The 20,225-nt window shown below is 55.0% G+C and overlaps 1 protein-coding gene across 2 annotated transcripts in view; it reads right to left on the bottom strand.

Moving 5' to 3' along the window:
* The window catches only part of DLGAP3 (DLG associated protein 3), a 138,206-nt gene extending 124,949 nt beyond the window's left edge, over positions 1 to 13,257 (bottom strand). For both annotated transcript variants that reach the window (XM_074934698.1, XM_074934699.1), the window contains exon 1: positions 13,139 to 13,257. The gene's annotated coding sequence lies outside the window, so the exon portion shown is untranslated. The remainder of the gene's footprint in view (positions 1 to 13,138) is intronic.
* Between the last annotated feature and the right edge of the window lie 6,968 nt (positions 13,258 to 20,225).

The following is a 20,225-nucleotide window of genomic DNA, read 5'->3' as shown; positions in this document are numbered from 1 at the left end:
TGGTAATAGCTTATCTAAAGTGATCACTCTCCTTACAATGTGTATGATAATCAAGGTGGGCCATTTCCAGCACAAATCCAGGTTTTTTCCCCACCCCCCAACCCCACTCTCCTGTTGGTAATAGCTTATCTAAATAAATATCTAAATGTCCCCCACTAGGAGAGTGGGGTGGGGAGAGAGAAAACCTTTTGTAGTGATAAACACCCATTTATTCATGGTCTGTATGTATAAAAACATCTTCTGTATTTTCCACAGTATGCATCCGATGAAGTGAGCTGTAGCTCACGAAAGCTTATGCTCAAATAAATTGGTTAGTCTCTAAGGTGCCACAAGTCCTCCTTTTCTTTTTGCGAATACAGACTAACACGGCTGCTACTCTGAAACCTGGTGTTAAAACAGCCGCCAATTCGTAGCTGTATGCTAAAACTCAACATGCTGCCACCAGTTTTAATTCGTTTATGTGCGCGCGCACCCACATGGTATTCCACTGTCAGTTGACGTATCTTAACACAGACTGCAAAGCATAGTGCTCAAAAACAATGAGACTGGCTTTAAAACCATGAGATTTATTTAAATAATAAAAATGGCGGGGACCGTTCTTCACTTCCTGCTTTTCGAACCATCAAGTTGCATACCAGTCACACTTTCAAGCTTCTTTCGACAACGACGAGGAGTAGAGACTTGCTTTTTAAAAAAAAAAAAAAAGACACCGGAGACTTTCACGTAATCACCTGTCTGCAGGAGTTTTAAGAAAACCGCAGGAGTTTTAAGAAAAAGCACCAAATATCAAGAGGCTCGCAATAAAATTGCAAGAGTGGGCAACACCACAAACATTTGCTATGCTACTGATGTCCCGACTCACAGGTGGTCAGCATTCAGAAACGTTGGCATCCACCAGCACTGGCCACAGCTGCCATCTGAAGAGGTTTCGGTCCCAGAGAAAAAATAAAACGTCACCGTGACATGTACAGAAGTGCCTGCTTAGAGCAAAGATACAGCTAGCAAAACTTGCTTTCTTATTGGCCCAAATTGTTCAAGCACTTGTGTAAGCCACACCCACTCTGTTAGCACACTGTCCCCCGCTAGTGGTGAGCAGTCTGGGACACAGAGGGCAATTTGCTGCAATACCCTTGAAAAAACCTTACTGAATGAAGTTTAAGTTTCTTTGGAGTCCACAGTATTAAATGCACAGGTTCTGTATTGTTGTGGGTCTGGATGATCAAAGGATTGTATTGAACAATGCAGCAGACACAAATCATCTTTTAGGACAGTATTTCTTGGGAAATTTCTAGGGATGAATGCAAATTCCTCCTCTGGTTATTCAAAAACCCACCCTTTTGAAGCTATGCGCTAAGCAGAGACACATTGTCAGCTGATTACACGTTCAGACCTAAGGCTGTTATAAAGGTGTAATCACAAGAAAGCCTCTCGGTGGGGTTTGAAGAACTGAATCCTACCAGAACCCCTGCTAGAGGTAATACCTGGTGAGATAACTGACATGGGTGTAGGTTCTTTTATTGTTTTCTCTGTAATGCTTTTGCCTTGAGAATAAATGTGCTTGCTTAGAAAGAGCTGTGCGGTAACATAACTGCCGGCAGATATGCTGCTCCTACGCCTTCAAAGAGAAAGCAAAACACAGGTGCTTTGCAAGCTGTTTGGGACAGGGACTGTCTCTTATTCCACGTGGCCAGTGTTGGCAGGGAACCGTGCAGCCTGGAAAAACACCCTGGTAAGGAGGGAGAGCGACAGGAGTCTGGGCAAGAAAGGTGGCGGCCGAGGAGCCTAGGGTGGGTCCCCTTGCCAGATCACAGAGGGGAAATACAGGTGCAGTTGCCCAGAACTGTGACACAGCCAACACATAGAGGCTGATGAGCTTCTACAGTCTTTGGCTGACGGAGCCAGATCTTTAAGCTCAGGCAGAAAAGTCTCGTGTCTTTCAATCCAGAGCTCCCCAGGCTCAATCCCCACTGCTGACAATGCGCCACGGATCACCCCAGCTAAAGTGGATTTGCACTGACAGAGTTAAATTCCTTCCTGTGCAGAGGGCTTAAGTGGGACTTTTATCATTATTGTCCTTTAACATTTATCCTGTGGTAGCCCCGACAGGTCGGCCCTCCCTCAACACGCTCAACCAGGCACCTTCACAAAGCTCAGGCAGTTCATATGGCTGCCCACACAGAGCTGTGCCAGCAGTATTAATGTTACCTCAAACACAGGCTTCCTTGATTGCAATTACAGGCGACCCCTCTGAAATGCTGCACCAGTCACCTTGGTGCCAAGTCACACATTACGGGGTTGTGTCAGGAAAAAGAGGCCATCCACCACTGAGGCCGTTTGTCAGTGTATCTGTCCGGGCGTGTGCATCGACCTGCATGCCGGATGACCCTGGGCACCCACCTGTAAATGTTTTTTCAAGTGCAACTCAACAGCTGTGAATGATACATAAATCACACGCTACCGACAAAGCTTTGTACCTCTACAGAAGCCCTCAGTGGAGCTACTCAAAGAGGCTGACAAGCATCAGTTGCACCTCGCCTCGCCCCTGGTATCCTTCTAGCCTTGTCAAGAGGCATAAACGGAGGCTCAGAAGGTCAAGTGGTCTGATTTCCAGCCCTCCCAAGCAGCGGCAGTTCCCACTGGCTTCAGTGCCTCTTAATATCACACTCCTATAAAACTCACCAGGGTCCCAGAGTAAGTCAGTGACTGCCAGGAAGAGACCCCCAAAGGTCTGACTCCCCCCCGCCACTGTAGTTGCTCAGGAGTGCTCGGCTGCCTCCCACTGCTTTGTTACTGTAGGACTCCCCCAGGATTATTGCCGGAGGTGCAGGGAGCCCGTGAAGTGTACGCGTGCAGTAAGCAAGGTTTGAAAAGGGAGAATTACAAAGAGAGCCCTCTTTGCTTGGGCAGCACCAGCCGAAAAGGCCCTGAGACGCGTCTCTCTGAACTGTACCAGAGCTGAGGGAAATAGGAATTCTGCAGCTGATGAGAAATCACATCATTACTTGTTCCAATTCCAGTCTTTGGGGGGGTGGGAGTAAAAATGGGACAAGTCTAATTAGGATTTATAGAAGGTTTTAGGGGAGTTTAAATAGAAAGACGTCAAAGTTCACCCGCAGATACTCCGCCCTTTATCCCTGGTGTGGGAGAGACACACAGATCTTGCCTGTCTTTATAAAAATGTATAATTGTACCAATTAATTCTCCTTAGGCCCATGTGCATTTGCTCTCCCATCACATGCCTCTCCATGTACCCCACTGAGCTGACATACCTGCCAGAACAGGTAGTTTGATCAGACCCTGCACACGCACACAGACAGTACCGGCCTGGGAATGATTAAGTCATTTCTTTCCCCTCGCAGTAGTATCTCCCTCCAAGTGCCAGGTCACCCTAACCGGAACAGCAATCCGTACACTAAAATGCAGCGAAACAATCCATCAGTTGCATTCTGCTTCAAAGCGGGCTGGTGAAAGCAGAGATCCCCAGGAGCTAGTGTCCCTGACAGAAGGGGAGCAGCTGGGAAAGAAGATGGGAGAAAGCACAGATTTCCTGCCCTGTGCGCTCTCTCGCTCGTTGCTTCTTGGCTCGCTCCGAGTGGAAGGGGGTGTGCAGAGCCTGAGTGGGAGCCTAGATCCAGGCGAGCTACGAGCTCAGCTCAGAGCCAGCACCTTCTGCAAGCAAGTTCTTTCTTCTCCATTGTATTGCACTCTGGAGGAGAGCTCATCTTCTGGGAGGCAGTGCAGATGGGACAGATTGCAGAGCAGGTGAACAGGGGAGGGGGAAGGGGAACGGAGTAGGGGGAAGACCGTGTGACGTGCGAGAGGGGGCAGGAGAGAACGCAGGGGGAAAGGAGGAGTGCCGGGAGCAGGGGGAGGACAGAGGTGACATGGAGGTGTAGCATTCCATCCCACCTTGCAAAGGACAGGTCACCCCGGGGCTGCACCTGTCCCTCTGAGGCTAGCCCAGCCCTACTTAGGCAGGACTACCTACAAGCTCGCCATGGCCAACGCTTTATGGCAGCAGTACCGGCCTGCAACAGGGCCCTAGGCCTGCCTCAGGTCCTGGTCCTGGTCCTGGCTGCCAGCACTCAGCCTGAGCTGTCCTAAGGGACCCCGGCAGCAGAGAAATCCCTAGGAAGCCGTGGGAGGAGGCCACGAACTAGACACTTATGTCTGTTTCAGTCGCAAGGATTTTACAATGTGGATCTCAAGTATTCCTCTAGGATTGCCAAGCAAAGCAGCCAGGTAGCCTTTCAAATAAGGTGACTCATCTGTATTGTCAAATCTCTCAGCCTTGGTGTTAAAGAGAGAGAGAGACAGACAGACACCACTGCCCTCTGATGGATGGCATAGTACCCAGCTGTGTCCCATAGGCCCTACACGGCTCAGAGCTAATGGGGATTTTCTATTCGTTCAAGTGGGAGGGGCAAGTGCTTCTGCAGAAGGAAGATTCACTCTATTTATTGTTTGTATTAAGGTTGTGCCTAAGGGTAGGTCTATATTACACGCAAAGCCCGGGTCTGTGGGGCCTGGGCTTGCGGACAGTTCATTGTTGCCAAGCCCACATTTGAGCGTCCACACTGCATTGTAAACCTGGCTCTCGCAGCCTTGCTAACAAGCCCATACTGCACTGCACAGACCTGAGTCGGGTCTGCAGCGTGACCTACAACCACACTGCAAAGTGACAGGGCTTGGATGCGAGTCACAGTGGGACTCAGGCTCTGACCCACCCCCTAGCAAGGTCTGAGGACCTGGCTCCGGAGAGCTGGCTGACCCCCATCAGACTGATTTGTGCGTGGATAGTAGGGGGACTTGGGCTCAAACCTGACTCAGAGCCCGGACTTAGTGTGCAGCATAGATGTGCCCTAAGGGCCCCAACTGGGATCAGGGCCGCACTGTGCTAGGTGCTGCAGACACACCTTGTGGAACAGTCCTTGCCTCAAAGAGTTTACCAACGAGCTAAAAAATATGGGAGAAGAAACTGATGCACTGAGAGGTGAAGTGACTTGCCCAAGGTCACACCCAGGTCAGTAGCAGAGTCAGGAAGAGCACTCAGATCTCCTGAGCCCCAGTCCAGCCAAACCCCAGTGCCCCTCTGTGATGCAGCAGGGAGTGGGGCGGATTTGACCTGGGAGCGTTGCCGGGGAGGTTCACTGGGACTGTCTGCCTTGGCGATGGGAGACTTCCCCTGAAGGAAGATACCTGAGGCTGTAACATGAGCCAGGAGGGGGGTTGGGAAAGCTGACACCTTTGCCTGGGAAACTGGACAAAGGCTAGAGGAGGAGCTGGGGGAAGGGGGAGAGAGCCTGCTGGAGAGGTTTTTGGTTTCAGTTTGGAGCAGTGTGGTGAAATGCAGGGAACCCCAAGGCTGGGGTCTACGTTCTCTGCCCCCCAGAAGGACTTGACTGAGGGGTCCTGGTTGTACCTACAAGTATTCCTGTCGTCCAATAAACCTTCCATTTTACTGGCTGGCTGGCTGAGAGTCATGGTGAATCCCAGGAAGAGGGGTGAGGGTCCTGACTTCCCCGCACTCTGTGACACCCTCGGGAGCCCACAGGGAACAGCAGACACAGCCACGAAGCCCTAGCTAGCCACAGAATTTTGCATATTCTATGAATAGGCCAAATGAGGCAGGGTGGTAGCAAGGCTGCATTCGTACAAGCTTCGGATGGTCATGTTGTTCCCAGGGGGCTAGGAAGTGATGAGGAAACCCGGCTTGAGCGCCACGCATTGGGAAACAATTCACAGGAGAGGAGATGAGCACAGCGAGGAGAAGCGACTTGGCCCCGGTCCCCCAGGGAGTCTGGCAGAGCTGGGAACTGAACCTAGCTATCCAGTGCTTTACACACATGCCCAGAGAGAGACCAGGGACAGAGACCCAACCATTGCCTTCACCACGAAATACAAACTTTTTAAGGCAGCCCATCCAGACGTGGGCAGCAACTTAATCCTCCAGCTGGGTCAAGGCCATTCCCCATCCAGGTGAGTGTGTAAGTGTCACACCCCTAAGCTGGGTTTTGGTTCCAGCTTCATTGCCGTTTAATTCATATTTTGCTCAATGAAACAGCCTGGGCTCTGGGGTCCTTTCCCTTGTGGGGTATGGGGCATTTGCGATTTTAATAGTGAAAGGTTTCAGAGTAACAGCCGTGTTAGTCTGTATTCGCAAAAAGAAAAGGAGTACTTGTGGCACCTTAGAGACTAACCAATTTATTTGAGCATAAGCTTTCGTGAGCTACAGCTCACTTCATCGGATGCATACTGTGGAAAGTATAGAAGATCTTTTTATACACACAAAGCATGAAAAAATGGGTGTTTACCACTACAAAAGGTTTTCTCTCCCCCCACCCCACTCTCCTGTTGGTAATAGCTTATGTAAAGTGATCACTCTCCTTACAATGTGTATGATAATCAAGGTGGGGGGAGAAAACCTGGATTTGTGCTGAAAATGGCCCAACTTGATTATCATGCACATTGTAAGGAGAGTGATCACTTTACATAAGCTATTACCAACAGGAGAATGGGGTGGGGGGAGAGAAAACCTTTTGTAGTGGTAAACACCCATTTTTTCATGCTTTGTGTGTATAAAAAGATCTTCTATATTTTCCACAGTATGCATCCGATGAAGTGAGCTGTAGCTCACGAAAGCTTATGCTCAAATAAATTGGTTAGTCTCTAAGGTGCCACAAGTACTCCTTTTCTTTTTAATAGTGAAGGTATTTTTAAAACCGAGTTACTTCACCCTGGAAACAGACCGACAAGCCTGCATCTGAGAGGCCACTGCATCCTTTCCACTCTGCACAGGTGCCCACTGCACCACACGGCTTGTCAAGAGCCACCCGGGGAAAGTTCTCCTTGAGCCACCATCAGGATGAATGGGGGCAAGGTGATCTATTTATACTCCTCCCTGGTGTAACTGGGAAAACCTTCCCCAGCCGCTCCTGATAAGATTGATCCACTTGAGATTCATTCCTATTTGCCATGCAGCTTGCAGAAGGGAATTGCTCCACCTGTATGCAAGCTCCCTAATCTGCCTTTCAAGGAGCAATTCTATGGCCTTTTCACAGTGCAGCAGCCCACCATTTGACGATTAACCCAGCTGCACATTGTAGGAAGGAAGAAACCACTATATCATGGTGAGACAGGTTATGAAGAAGAGAAACCAGCCGACTATTCGTGATTTCAATGGAGCTATGCCAATTTATACCAATGGGGGATCTGACCCAAACAGCATAGGGCCTTAATGCAAGCTCACTCTGGCCTCTCAGCATTTTGAAAGAGAAATCAGGAGTGTATTCTTAGCACTCTGTATCCTTCCAGGCAACGTAACTTTATTTATTCATTCATTGCCAAAGTCCTGGAGCAAGCATCCAGGACTGCAATGGGAATCTCCATGCTCTCTGTGTTCAGTCAAAAACCTTTCTGGCCTAATATTCAGTCCTTTATTGGGTTTGGCCCTTTGAGAGCTTTTGGGGGGAATCCTGTTGTTGTGTGGAGAGTGATGGGCTTAAGTCACCTGATCTGGATCTGTGTCTAAATTCCTCACTTTGTTTGGCTCCAGGGCTTTGGTTCCGCCTATTACGGTAATAAGGGCCAAGAGCAACATTTGGCTCCAGATCCACACACACAAAAATAAATAAATAAATCAGGGTAGGCTGGATCCAGGTTTTTCGTTCAGCTTATTATTAGAGAGCTAAGGGCCATGTGCAAAACCTGGATCTGGATCCAAAATGGCCAGCTGCTCAGGCTTATGATGGAAATCAAAGCCAAGTGCAAAATTTAGATCTGGATCCAAACTTCCTGGCTGTTCATATCCAGGGTTCAGTGCAGCTCATTACAGATCTTAGCTGTAAGTGCAATATTTGGACCCGAAATACTTGAAACTGGATGTTATTCTGTGCCAGTGATATTCCATCTCATATCTCCCCCCCACAAAACTCTTGATGGGCCCAAATAAAAATTCTGGACGCAGGCACTGGGAAAAGTTTAGCCCCTGACAAAACCTGAGCGAAATGTAGATTAGTTAAACTTTAGGAATTTGTATTTGGAGGGGGGAGGGCGCTCTGGCTCGCTGCTGCAGGAGCGCACGGCCATACCATCAGAAAGAGTAGGACTTTTAGACTCAGCCTTAGGTCTAAGATTCTCCACTTCTACCCTTCAGATCATGAGACTAGACCATAATAAAACCCACGGCGTGGAGGGAAAGGGCATTACTCATAATGACCCCCTTCCATCACAGATGTATCTTGTGGTATGAGACTCATGTTCCCAGCATGGGTACCACGGTCCCAAAACTTGCACTCCTTTTATAGCACAACCTTCCCGCGCCCCAATATTCCCCCCACCCCCAACAGCAAGTATTAATTAACATCCCAGGACACTGGATCACTTGCATTCACAGCCCTGGCAATGACCCACATGCTGGCTAATGGCCATGCCTTATCTACCTGCAGAGCAGTGCATCTAGGAGTTTAGTGCTGATGAAAGATCGTAAGTGGTGATTTAAGTCCTTTGATTATCCGCAGAGTCGGTGCAGCAGCAGGGCAAGCTTCCCACACGCCACTGTCCCAACAATGAGCCTGGCTGGAAAGAGCCTCCCTGTAAAGCTGGGGTAGGGTCCCCATGGTCCATCAAGACCTTGACCTCTCTCAGCAACAAGGGAACGGGTTGTAGTGGTGGTTTTACCACCTGGACGGCGGCCCACTAACGCTAGACTTGAGACCACCTTCGGCAACGCAAACTCCCCTCCTAACTCCAGTCCAGCACCGCCCCAGTGGGGACCCACTCTTTCTGTGGACGCTGGGCAGCCTATGGCAGCTGCCTTATTGCCACGCTGGAATCAAAGGGATGGCTGCCCTCTAGGGATGATCTAGATCAAGGGTGGGCAAACTTTTTGGCCTGAGGCCCATGTCTGGCTATGGAAATTGTATGGCGGGCCATGAGTGAAGAGCTGTGACAGCAATGTGGTTTTTTAAATCAGACAAGACACACTGTGCCGGGGCATAGCCACGGGTGGCCATGGCCCACTCACTTATCCTCCAGCGCAGGCCCACCCCATCACTTGCCCCACTCCGCCACCCGGTGCTCCAGCCGGGGAGCAAGGTCAGGGCGCCGGAGCAGGGCAAGTCCCCAACCCCGCCCCTGGCCGGAGCAAGGCAATGGAACTCGAGGCCAGATTAAAGGCTCTGACGGGCCAGATGCAAGGCTCTGACAGGCCAGACGCGGGCTGTAGTTTGCCCACCCCTGATCTACCCAGCACCTGGGTCTCTCCTGTTCTCTGCCTGAGGCACACCCCCATTTGGCCTCCCAAAGACTGAAATGCTAGTCAAATGCAAATTATTGGGCTCTAGTGGATGAAAGCTTACGGCCTTTGATATACAGGAAGACCAATTAAATGATCTAATATTTCTAGGGTGTGGACTAAGCCACACACAGGTCACCAAGCAGCCATGAGATGGTCATGCTTCATTGTGGCCCTGCTCAAAGCCCAGAACTTGTCTGTACGGAAAGCTCCAAGCTGGGCCTAAGGCCTGAAGATGCTAACCAAGGGCATTAAGTATTACAAGATGCAGTTCACGAAGAGTCTACCCAACTGAGCTCTACCCTGATGCGCTGACCCGCTCTGTGCCATCTTGCCACGGGTACAAGCCCTGACGGTGCCAGCCCCATGCCAGCTTCCCATTCCAGGTACTCAAATGGCTCTGTGGCTATGTTGGTGGTTGTTTATTTCTTGTGTTGACACTCCTGCTGAAACGGGAGCCGCAGGCACTTTGATAAATGCATTGAAAGGGCTGATCCTCTGCCAACCCCTCCTCTAAGTGCATCAGTGATGCTATCGTGTGCTGCTCCTCACGGCGAGATCCCCTCCCTCAGTCAAAGGAAAGATTCCTCAGCCGCCTACAGAGGAGCGTCCTCGAGGACTCTGGCAGCTGGGGAACACACAGAAATGTTTACAGGAGCGCACTTAAAAGCACTTGGGTGGGATGAAAAGGAGAGCAGGAGAGTCAGGAAATGACATCTCTTCCCTAAGGGAATCTAAACTTTACCAGCAAGCTCCTGCTCTCATTTACACGACAGTAACTGTTCTGGAATCACTCCAGATTCACACCAGCAGAATCCAGCCCTCTTTTGGGTTCCAGGACCATCATATGTGGGCTTGGCATTATAAATGACCATCCGCCCAGCTGTGTTTTCATCCCACCAGTTCTGAGCCTCATGCTCAGGGACTAGATGACAGGCGTAAACCCGCCAATGGATGTAACCCCTGAGAGTACATCTACACTGCAAAAAACACCTGCAGGCAGCAAGTCTCAGAGCTGGGTCTACAGGCTCAGGTTCGCAGGCCTAGCATAGCCTGCAGCCATTTGCACTCAGGCTCTGAAACCCACCCTGGAGGGACCTATTGGGGGCAGCAGATGTCCCCAGGTGGGTCTGTCACCAACAGGGTCCCTCCTCACCCCCACCACTCCAGGTGCTGTACATATCATACCCAGGTTATACATATCCCCGGTCCTTGCAGTCTTCATGCGAGATTCCAGGCAAGACTGTAACAGAAGACAGGGAGGCCCACTAGACAACTCCCAAACTATTTAAAGGTGTACTACCGAATTCCTATACACTACAGAAACTAGGCTCTAGTAACGTACAGAGACCCAGGACCTACAATAAGTGACAACCTCACCCCCACCACGCTGGGGTCTCCAATGCTGTTGCTAAGAAAGACCAGTCCCCTGCAACCTTGGGGTTTTGCAGCCAGTGAGAATAGTGCTTGGGACACGGCAAACCCAGACTTTCACAGGGCCAGTGACAGCACAAGCAGGCATGCTGGGGATGGATGTCCCTCCAGATCACTCCATGCCGGACAGCCTGCAGCTGATTCCAAGAGTGAGCCCAACATGGGAATTAAATCTTCCCACAGTTGGCTAAACACATTAGCGCCAGCAAAATGCCCCAAGCCGCTTTGCAAGGTCTGTCAACCCCTGTCCCACAGAATTCCCAACAAGGAACAGCACTGCCCACCAGAGAGCCATCAACAAACAGATGCCAGGGAGCTGTCGAGGCATGGATGCCCACAGGACGCCGCCATGAGAACACGTCTAACCCTCATCATCACATTCTGAAGGGAGGAAGGTTTCACCTTATGCCAAATCTCCATGCCTGCCTATGGTGTGTACTTGTGTCCCATCCCCCTTCCAGCTGGCCTGCCAACTCTGGGATAATAGCCCTCCTTCTGCTGGTAGCTAATGGAGTTACTCCTAGAGCTCACCTAAAGGAGGTCTGCACTGCAGTGCCAGAAGTCCCTGATTCAAACCCAGTGGATGACCCAGGCTGCTGGTCATTACATCACGCTACCTCTTTAGCTGAATCTACATTTAGGGCCTGATCCTGCTCCAATTTAAGTCAACAAAGGAAGAAGCCACATCCACCGCGGCTGGGATCGGAGACCGAGCTATGCTACTGCCCATCACCAGGCTCCTGGTGGAGAGATTGCTGTTGGATTTCAGAAGGAGAATGAGGCTCAAACCCAACCCTCCCTACTTTCAAACAACAGCTGGAAGCCCAGGGCCCGATTCTGCTCTCCACTGCACTGGTGTGACTCAGCAGAGCTACCCCGCTGCAAAGGGAGAGGAAATCAGACCCACAGCGGCCGCTCTTTACCACGCAACCCCTATCCGGTTCGTTGTTCTCTTCAGGATCGGGACGGACACTGTTTCTGTGACTCCACAAGCGGATTGCTGAGCAGGGGGAAGGCCTCTCCAAGCAGCAGCATTTACCATCAATCAAAGTAGCCACCAAAAAAATAAAGCCAATGAAGGACCAAATCCAGCCCATAAAACGCAGGAGCTCGGAGTTCCTGCCCTCACCCTCTGGTCACAGCAGCCTGCCCTGGGCAATCGGAGCACCCGATCCTGCCCATTGCTCTGCATAGCGGGGCACAGCAGCTCACAGGATCTGGGCCTTACTTTGGGGACCTCCTCCAGGAATTGCTGGGGTCCAAGCTCAGGCTCCTCAGTGCTTCTGTGTCACCCTCCGTCAGAGGGACTCCGAGCACTGCACAGATGTACTCATTTCGCCTCGCCGCCCACAGGGCAGAGCAGTAGCACCACCCCCGTTTTACAGGTGGGGAAACCGAGGCACAGACCCACGTTTTCTGCAAGGGCCTCTCATTCTGCATGCTCCAAGTCTGGAGATACTCTGCAGGGCACCCCCGCTAGGGCACCCCTAGCTCCAAGACAGTCCAACGGGGGCTCAGCGACCCCAGGATCTGGCAGTCACCTGGGGGAAATGCTGAGTGGCTCAACATCCAGAAACCCCTGGCTGGCAATGAGGAGAATCGGGACCCGATGTAACTATTTACAATTGCTCGGGCAGCAGGAGCGGCCGGTGGCTGCCTGGGGGGAACTCCCAGCGGACCGGGCCGGGACCCCCCCAGCCCAGCGCTAACTCCCCGGGCGTGTCTGCGAGGGAGAGTCACTCCCACACCAGGAAGCCCTGCAAACTTGGGGGGGGGCGTTGCCCTGCTCCCTCGGTTTAAATCTCCAGGGGCTGGGGGGGGGGTCTCACTTCCCTCCCCAGCAGGCAGATGACTGAGCCCAGCAAGTTTCTGCGGCTCGGGGAGACACACGCCCCCCACAGGAAGCCCCCAAGTCGCTCGCTCCCCCCTACAGCAACTTCCCCCTCCCCCCGCTTGCGGGGCGTCTGCACCTCGAACCTGCCCGGGCTCTGCTCGCCCCCAGCCGGCCCGTTTGCAGCCCCGGTAGCCCCCACGGGGCGGGGGGGGGGGGGGAAGGAGCCACCAGCGACCTCCACCAGGAGCCCGGCGAGATTCCGCCCCAGCAGCAGCGAATCGAGAGCGAGCTGCTGAGCCAGGTCCCCGGCGGGGCCCGGACGCCCCCCGGGAAAGCGCGGGGGGGGGGCGCGCAAAGTCCGCCCCCAGCCCACGCCCAGGCAGGGACGAGCCCTTGCAAAGCGGGCGACTAACTGTTGCTCGATGGCGCGCACTAGCCGCCAGGCTGGGCTCGCTCGCCAGGATCCAGCTGCAGCCTTGTGTGGCCCCCCCCCCCCGCACGGGCGGATGGCAACGCAGCCAGCCAGCCGCCCCCCCTCCTCCCCCAGCAGCCAGCAATAGCCCCGGTCCTCTTACCTTGCCGGGGAGCCGCTCCTCGCGGGGCTACATCCTTAGCTCCAGCTTCCTCCAGCGCTTTTGCGTCTCCTCCTTCTCCTCCTCCGGATTTTTTTTGCTTCCTGCTGAGGATCCCGCCCCCCCCCTCCTCCTCCTCCTGCACACCCCCGCCCCGGAGACTAAATCAGCCGCGATCTCCCCAGCGAGCCGGCGCCGGAGCCCGGCTGGGCTGGGGAAGGGGATGCGGGAGGGGTCCGGAGACCAGCGGCTTCCTCCCCAGCCCCGCACTGCAGATCTAGGGGGGCTAATAAGACGGACACGCCGGTGTCTCCTTTACTCACGGACACCCGGGGAGCGGCGCGGGGGAAGATGTGGAGGTGGATTTCCCCAGGAACCTGCGGGGGGGGGGGGTGGTTTGCAGCCTCGCGCAGACACAAAAGCCTCCCCCCTCCCCGCCCGGGCTCCTTGGGGCTTTGCAGGGAGGATGCAAGATGGTCTCAGCACATGGGGCTTTTCGGTGCCCCCCCCCACCCCCGCCGCCCCAATCCAGGCGGCTCGCTCGCTCTCCAGCCCGGATAAGCCAGGCAAGGGGGGGGCCCCTCCCATGCGCGAGGCCAAGGCGCGCCCCGGGGACCCCAGCTCCGGGCGTGGGGGGACCCAGCCCCTTTCCGCTTCGTGACACAATAGCCGGGGAAACGCGGAGCGCGAGAGAGACGCGAGCCCCGGGCGAGCTGCGGCGAGCTGCGGCGAGCCCCACGCCCCCGGCTCCGGCCGGGCAGGGCCAGCTGCCCGAGCGCGCCAGGGGCCGGGGGGCGCCGCGGGCGCAGCGGGGGAGACGCTGGCTCCCCCGCGCAGCGAAGGAGCGATGTCAGCGCCAGGCGTCACCAGGCCGGCGCAGCTCACGGCTGTCCTGAGTTTGCCAGGTCTCCTTCCGCTGCAGGGAAGCCGAAATGCGCTCCTGGCCTTCCCGGAGGTTTCTAAAGTTTTGCCAGTTTTTAATTAGCGCAGACCTGACCCACAACCCCCAGGCTATCCGTGTCTCTCCGCCAGTGCCCCTTCCTCCTGACCCACAGCCCTGCCCCCTTCCCCTGCGCAGGCACACACAGCTCTTCTGATCCCCCCCCACCCCCGCATCCCACTCCTGCTACCCATCCATCATCCCCAGCTGAGTGGGGGTTTTGTGAGCTGGAAAATGCTCTGCCAGGAACAAGGCTGAGGCTCCCAAACTCATCTCACCAATCACTGGAATCTGGCTGTGGCAGGCAGCCTCTAGGGGGACAGTCTGGTGCATAGGAGGCCTCTCTGGGGCTGTGGTTATGGGCCCAGGACAGCAAAGGCAACAGTGCTTAAAATGGGGGAGGCAGGGAGGGAGGAGTTGGCCTTATACCCGCATTGGAATGAAGCAGCCATGAGCCAGCAAGGTGCTGGTTGCTGGGTTCTTCCTTTGGGAGCATGGCCCCAGCAGGGCTGAATCTGCCCCACAAAGAGATTCCCTCCAGCCCTGCAGGAGTCAGCTGGTGGGTGCACTGGGGCCTGCGCTGTCTGCTGCATTCTGCTCACCGGGCACCCTTTGCTGGGGGAGACCTTCCCACAGGACAGCGTTGAAAGCAGCATGCGTGTGCACACGTGTGTGGCTGTACCTGAGTGTTTGCACGTGTGAGGTGGCGAGGGCGGGGGGCGAGCGCTCACACCACTATCCACATGTGCCGGGCTGTGTGTGCGTGCACAAGTGTATGGGGGAACATGCCGGTGCCATTTATGCAAGTGTGTGTGAATGCACGCTAGTGTAGGTGTGACTGTGTCTGAGTGTGTGCGTGTGCGTGCGCACGTGTACGTGTGAATGAGTGAGTGCTTGAATGAGGATGTGTGTAATTGTCTCTGTATTTGAGAGGGGAATTTCACATGGGTACCTGTGACACCTCACCCTCACCCCAATGAGCCACCTTCCCCTGGACCCTGCTCCTGGCTCACCATGTCCCACTGTCACCAATCCATTCAGGCATTTCGGAGCCATCTCCCCAAGGCAGCGGAGAGAGGTGGTCTCCTATCTCCCCTTTCTGACACCCCCCACCCCTCATCAGCGCGGGGTGATGCTGCATGGTGCGGTTTCACTGCATTTTCACAGTAAAACTGTAACTAAAGCTGCCAGCTTGGGCTGGACGTATTCCTGGAGGTTTCATCACATGACATAATCTTTAATTAAAGGTTCCTCTTTAACTCCTGGACCATCCTGGAGGGTTGGTGACCTTAGCTGCAACTCAGTCATGGATTATTTCCCTGCTTGGCTAAAACGAGTCAAGAGACGCTGGCATGGGGAGCTGGAGCCTACCTCCCTCAAGAGGTGACCGTAACAGCAGGCCACGTACTGCCACCTGCCAGCGTTACCTCTGGAGCTCGCTGTGTTAAGCGTTATGGAGCCTGCGGGTTCTCTAGGCGCTGTCCCTGGTAAAGCAGCTGTGATTCGCCATGTCACACTGCTCCTGGCTCATGCTAGCGGGGGAGCAATAACGACTCCATGTCTGGGACAAATCTCCAGCCTTCGGAGTCTAACCCGTAACTCAGGGCTCTCCTAGCGTTTGAGAAACCGATCTGGGACTAGCCCAGGAGCGAGCAGTGTAACTGGCCCTGCCATCGGGTTCTGCAGTAACGACTCAGTCTGCCTTCTCCCAGATCAATGCAGAGCCCGTGACACAGCAAGGAGATTCCTTTCTGCCCTTCACACGTCAAAGCCCCGCACCATATGCAGCCTAATTCACTAATCATCATAATTACGGCAAGCACCAGTTAGAAGTGCAATAAAATAATAAACTGGTTCACGCCTCCCTGTGGGCCCAGTGGAGGAAACGCACAGGGATCAGTGCCTGCCCTTCGCCTGGGTTTTTGCTGGCTTCTTGGGTTGCTCTCAGAGCACTGAAGCCCTATTGCTGTTATAATAATAGGGCGAATTGTGCAGACTCTGTTCCCCCAGGGTAAGCCAAAGAAAATCCCTCTCTATTCAGTGGTGGCTAGATGACTTTAACAGGGGCTTGGCCAGGAACGGTTCACATCATTTCTCCTTTCATTTGCTGGCGTTCAGAATAAACCATGTGGAAGATTAATGCTGTAAGAGGCTGCCTTTGCCTTGGGTTTTGTTGGTTTGTTGTCGTAGGGTCACTGGTGAGGGCTGCATACGTTGGTGTGTTCGTGTAGAGGTTGCTTTGCACACAGGCTGTTATTGTAGGGTCACTGCATGAGTGCTGTGTATACTGGTTTGTTACTTTAGGGCCACTTATAAATGCTGGGCAAGCTGGTTATTGTAGGCTTGCCTGAGAGCGCAGGTATGTTAGTGTAGGGATGCTGTGAAGGCTGGCGTGTTATTGTAGGGTTGCCATTGGTTTGGAGGAAGCATTAACACAGAGACAAGATGATGCGGACTTTGCAAACTGATCAAAAGGTAAAACAGGCAGGGCCGCTGTGGGGCTGTTCCAGCCTCCGGTTAGCTTCCATGGCGGGAGGTGGCTGGGTCCTGGCCTATTCGTTTTCCCTCCATCTGCCACTTCCAGCTCAGCGCACATGGCCCTGGCAGTCACCCAGGGACGTGGAGCAGGCCGGAGAGCAGCACGTGAGGCCCTGCACTCTCACATTTCCCCTGTTCTATCGATCTGGATTGCTCCTGTAATTCACAGAGTGGCCTGAGACCTCCCACCACTCGGCAGAGCCCAGTGCACAAACTGCGCCCCGAGCAGCGACAGCCCCTTCCCTAACACCCAAGCCAGGGCACATCCCGCTGCCTTGAGCCTGATCCACTGCCCTAGGGCAGGGTCACTGCCTCTTGGGTCTTAACTCTTTCACTGCTGGGCTGGGCCTCCATGGCAAACACCGGGGCTGGTGATGCTCCACTGAGATCAGGGCGGTTGGGGGCTTGCCCCAGGTCACACAACCAGTCACCAGAGCTAAAATGCAGGAGTCCGGAGTCCTTAACCGCTAGACCAGGCTTCCTCTCCCATATTTGGCCACTGGAAGCTTTAAAGGCTCTAAGGCCCGTAGAGACAAGGGGTGGCCTTGTGGTCACCAGCCTGGGATCAGGAGATCGGGGTTCAAATCCCAGCTCTGCCACAGACTTCCTGTGCAAGCTGGGGCCTCAGTTCCCCATCAATGATCATCCTTGGACCGCCCGCACCTTGCAGCTGTGAGGCACAGCGGGGCCTGATCTCACCTGGGTGCTCGTAACCAGCACTGACAAGAACTTCCTGGGCTGAAGGCTGGATCCCCGGTGCTGGGGTGAGGTGATGAGCAGGGGCGGGTGGCTCTCCTCTGCCTGCACTTGGGGGGTGGGGGAAAGGTCCACCTCGAGGCACCTGGCTAATTGCAGGAGCCCTGTGCATGCAGAGGCCAGGGCGAGGGAGGAAGGAGGCTGGCTGCAGTTCCTGGAATGATTTCTCTTGGCTGCGGAGGTCAATGCTGTAATAGAGAAAGAGAAGCAGCCCCCCTCTGGGCGGAGGCTGGGGCCGCAGACAGTGAGGGAGGGCCGGCAGCGCAGACTCCAGCACTCCTCGCTTGGTCTGCAGCACGTGGGTGCCCCTTGCTCGCTCAGCCAGCCCGTGTAGTTCTCCAGCACTGCCCCTCCCCAAGCTACGCCAAGGGCTCCGGGCTCCAGCCTGGGGAGTCTCTGGTGCACTGGGGAGGGAGTTCAGAGAAGCATTCAGCGCGCATTAGGCTGAGCTCAGAAAACTCCTCTTCTCCGTTTACCTAATTTAAGCTTGGAATTTACATCTGCGGAGGTGAAAGGCCAGAAGGCTGAGCCCCCTTGCCCCCCCCCTCCAGCCCTGCTCATAGCAGCTAAGGAGCTGGACCACTGGGGCCTAGGGGGGCCGCAAGAATCCACCATCATGACCCTCTGAGGGGGTCAGTGGGAGGGCAAAGCAATGGAGCTCCTGCCAGATGCTTTCTGCAAAGAGGGATGGGCAGGATGCCGAGCGGAAACGCCCTGGGGCTCTGCCTGGCCCACTCCTGCACCCTGCGCACAGCCTGGGCATGTGGAAATTACACCAACATAGTCCTGAATCATCAGCTCTTGTGCTAACTGAAACCTACAGCCTGGCGCAGTCCAGGGGCCCCGGCTCCTCATCCATTATCCCAGAAGACTGATGAGGTCGCCCGTCGGATGAAGATAAATTCCCCGGCCCCCTGGGCTGACACTGGGACATGTTCTCCCCTGGAGACACTCACAGAAATTAACAACGGAAGAGACCTGCTAGGCCTCCTCTTGTCCACCTCCCCCAGCAGCGCAGGGCGGGGCTGCCTCCTCCATGTGGTTCTCCAGGGCCCTGCCCTGGTGGGGTTCAAATGAATCCAGCAAGGGGCCTCCCAGAACTGCCCTGTGGAGACTTATTGGGCTGGGCACTTCCGCCTTCAGAGCCCTCCCAGCGGTTAGATCATCCCCCTCCCCGCCGGGGCGGAGAGTCACCCCCTCTTCCTGGGGCAGAGAGCTCAACACCCAACACGCTGGGCGATTTGGGAAGTCTGGCCTGGCCTGCGGGTGACTTGGGCGAGGCCATGGAGGGAGCCCGTGTCCCAGCTGGGATCCCAGCTCCAGGCCATGCTGGGTCAGCTGGAGCCGTTCCTGGGACTGGTCCGCAGCTCGCTACAGCCAGACGGGCTAAGACTGAACCAGCAGCCAGGCCAGAACCGGGTCCAAGCTCATCCCCCGTGGGGCTCTCAGCACCAGGGAGGGGAGGGGGCCTGGCTGGAGCACCCAGCAATGTCTCCAGCTGTTCAAATCCCTCAATGACCCCTTGGCATCATGGCCAACTTCCTCATGTGCCCCTGCAACACCCAGTGGAACTGCCCCCCAAGCCTCCCACATGGCCCCCCAGCCCGATGGGAACCAGCGGAGTAGCTGGCTTCCAAAGGGAAATGCCCCTTCACAGTTCTGATCACCACAGAGCCAGCTCTGGCCATGGTAGCGGGCAGTGTCCTCCCTCAGGCTGAGCCCCAGCTGCTTGTCCCCAGGCTCGGGGATACCTCAGCCCCAGCACATGGTGATCCTGGCCCAGGCTCCACCCAGGGCCAGCGACCATCATCCTGCAGGTCCGTACTGAGCTACCTCTCCACAGGGCATCCCGACCTTCACAGCCCCTGGATCACCCGCGCCCCCTCCCTCGCCACGAGCTGCTGCAGGGACCAAGGCGTGATGGGGGTTCCCCGAGGAATTATGGGAGCTTGGCCTCTTCAAAAGGACTTTCTCCCAGAAGTCCTTTTGAAATCTCCCCCAATCCACTTCTTCGGGGAGCCGCACCAGGCACGGGGGGATGGTGCCCAGAGGGCAGGGTTGTGGCTCATGGGCATACCCTGCATAGTCTGTGCTAGCCCACAAGCCCAGGGCATGTGGAACCCATTGCCTTTGCCCACCTGCCTTGGCATCCCTCCCACTTCAGAGCCACAGCAGTGGCTGGCAGGGCAGGTGCCTGGCAGTGCCCTCTCTCTCCGTGTGCCCACATGCCAAGTGCCAAGCCCCTTGCAGAGCAGGCAGGCAGGGCCCAGTGGCTGGCGCTGCCATGTGGCTGCCTGACCTTCCCCGGGCAGCAGAGCTTGAAATGAGAAATCAGATTCCAGCTGCGATACGCCTGCCACGACCCAGCAGGGCCAGCAAATTCAGCCCAGCCTCTCTGCTCTGACCCAGCCACCTCCACCCCCCACCAGGGCTGAGCCCCCCACTGCCCCTTTCCAATGCTGCTGTGTGCTCCGTGGGCTCTCGCCTTTACAGACAGGCAAAAGGCTGGAGCCAGCCCCCTCCTGCCCAAGAGCACCCAGCTGTGCTGGGAACAGCCCCCACGCCCGGTATCTCACACACATACACACACCCCGATCTCTTCCACGCAGCCCCCTAAAGCAAAACAAAACGCTCTCACCAGCACCAGGCACATCCAGGGCAGCTTTGATTGGGGATCTCAAAGCGCATTAAGAAGGGGAGTTCAGCCAACCAGCCAGCCCCAGTCCCCTGCCCCCGGGGGTGGAGTAGGTAAATACATTTTCCTGTCCCCATTTCACAGCTGGGGACACTGAGGCACAGAGGGGGAAGTGACTCATTCGCAGCCCTACAGCAAGATGGGGTAGAAGCCGGATGTCC

Source organism: Natator depressus, chromosome 19 (genome assembly GCF_965152275.1).
Source record: "Natator depressus isolate rNatDep1 chromosome 19, rNatDep2.hap1, whole genome shotgun sequence".
Lineage (NCBI taxonomy): Eukaryota > Metazoa > Chordata > Testudines > Cheloniidae > Natator > Natator depressus.
The sequence above is the reverse complement of the archived record's forward strand: the minus strand, read 5'-3'. Positions and strand labels throughout refer to the sequence as shown.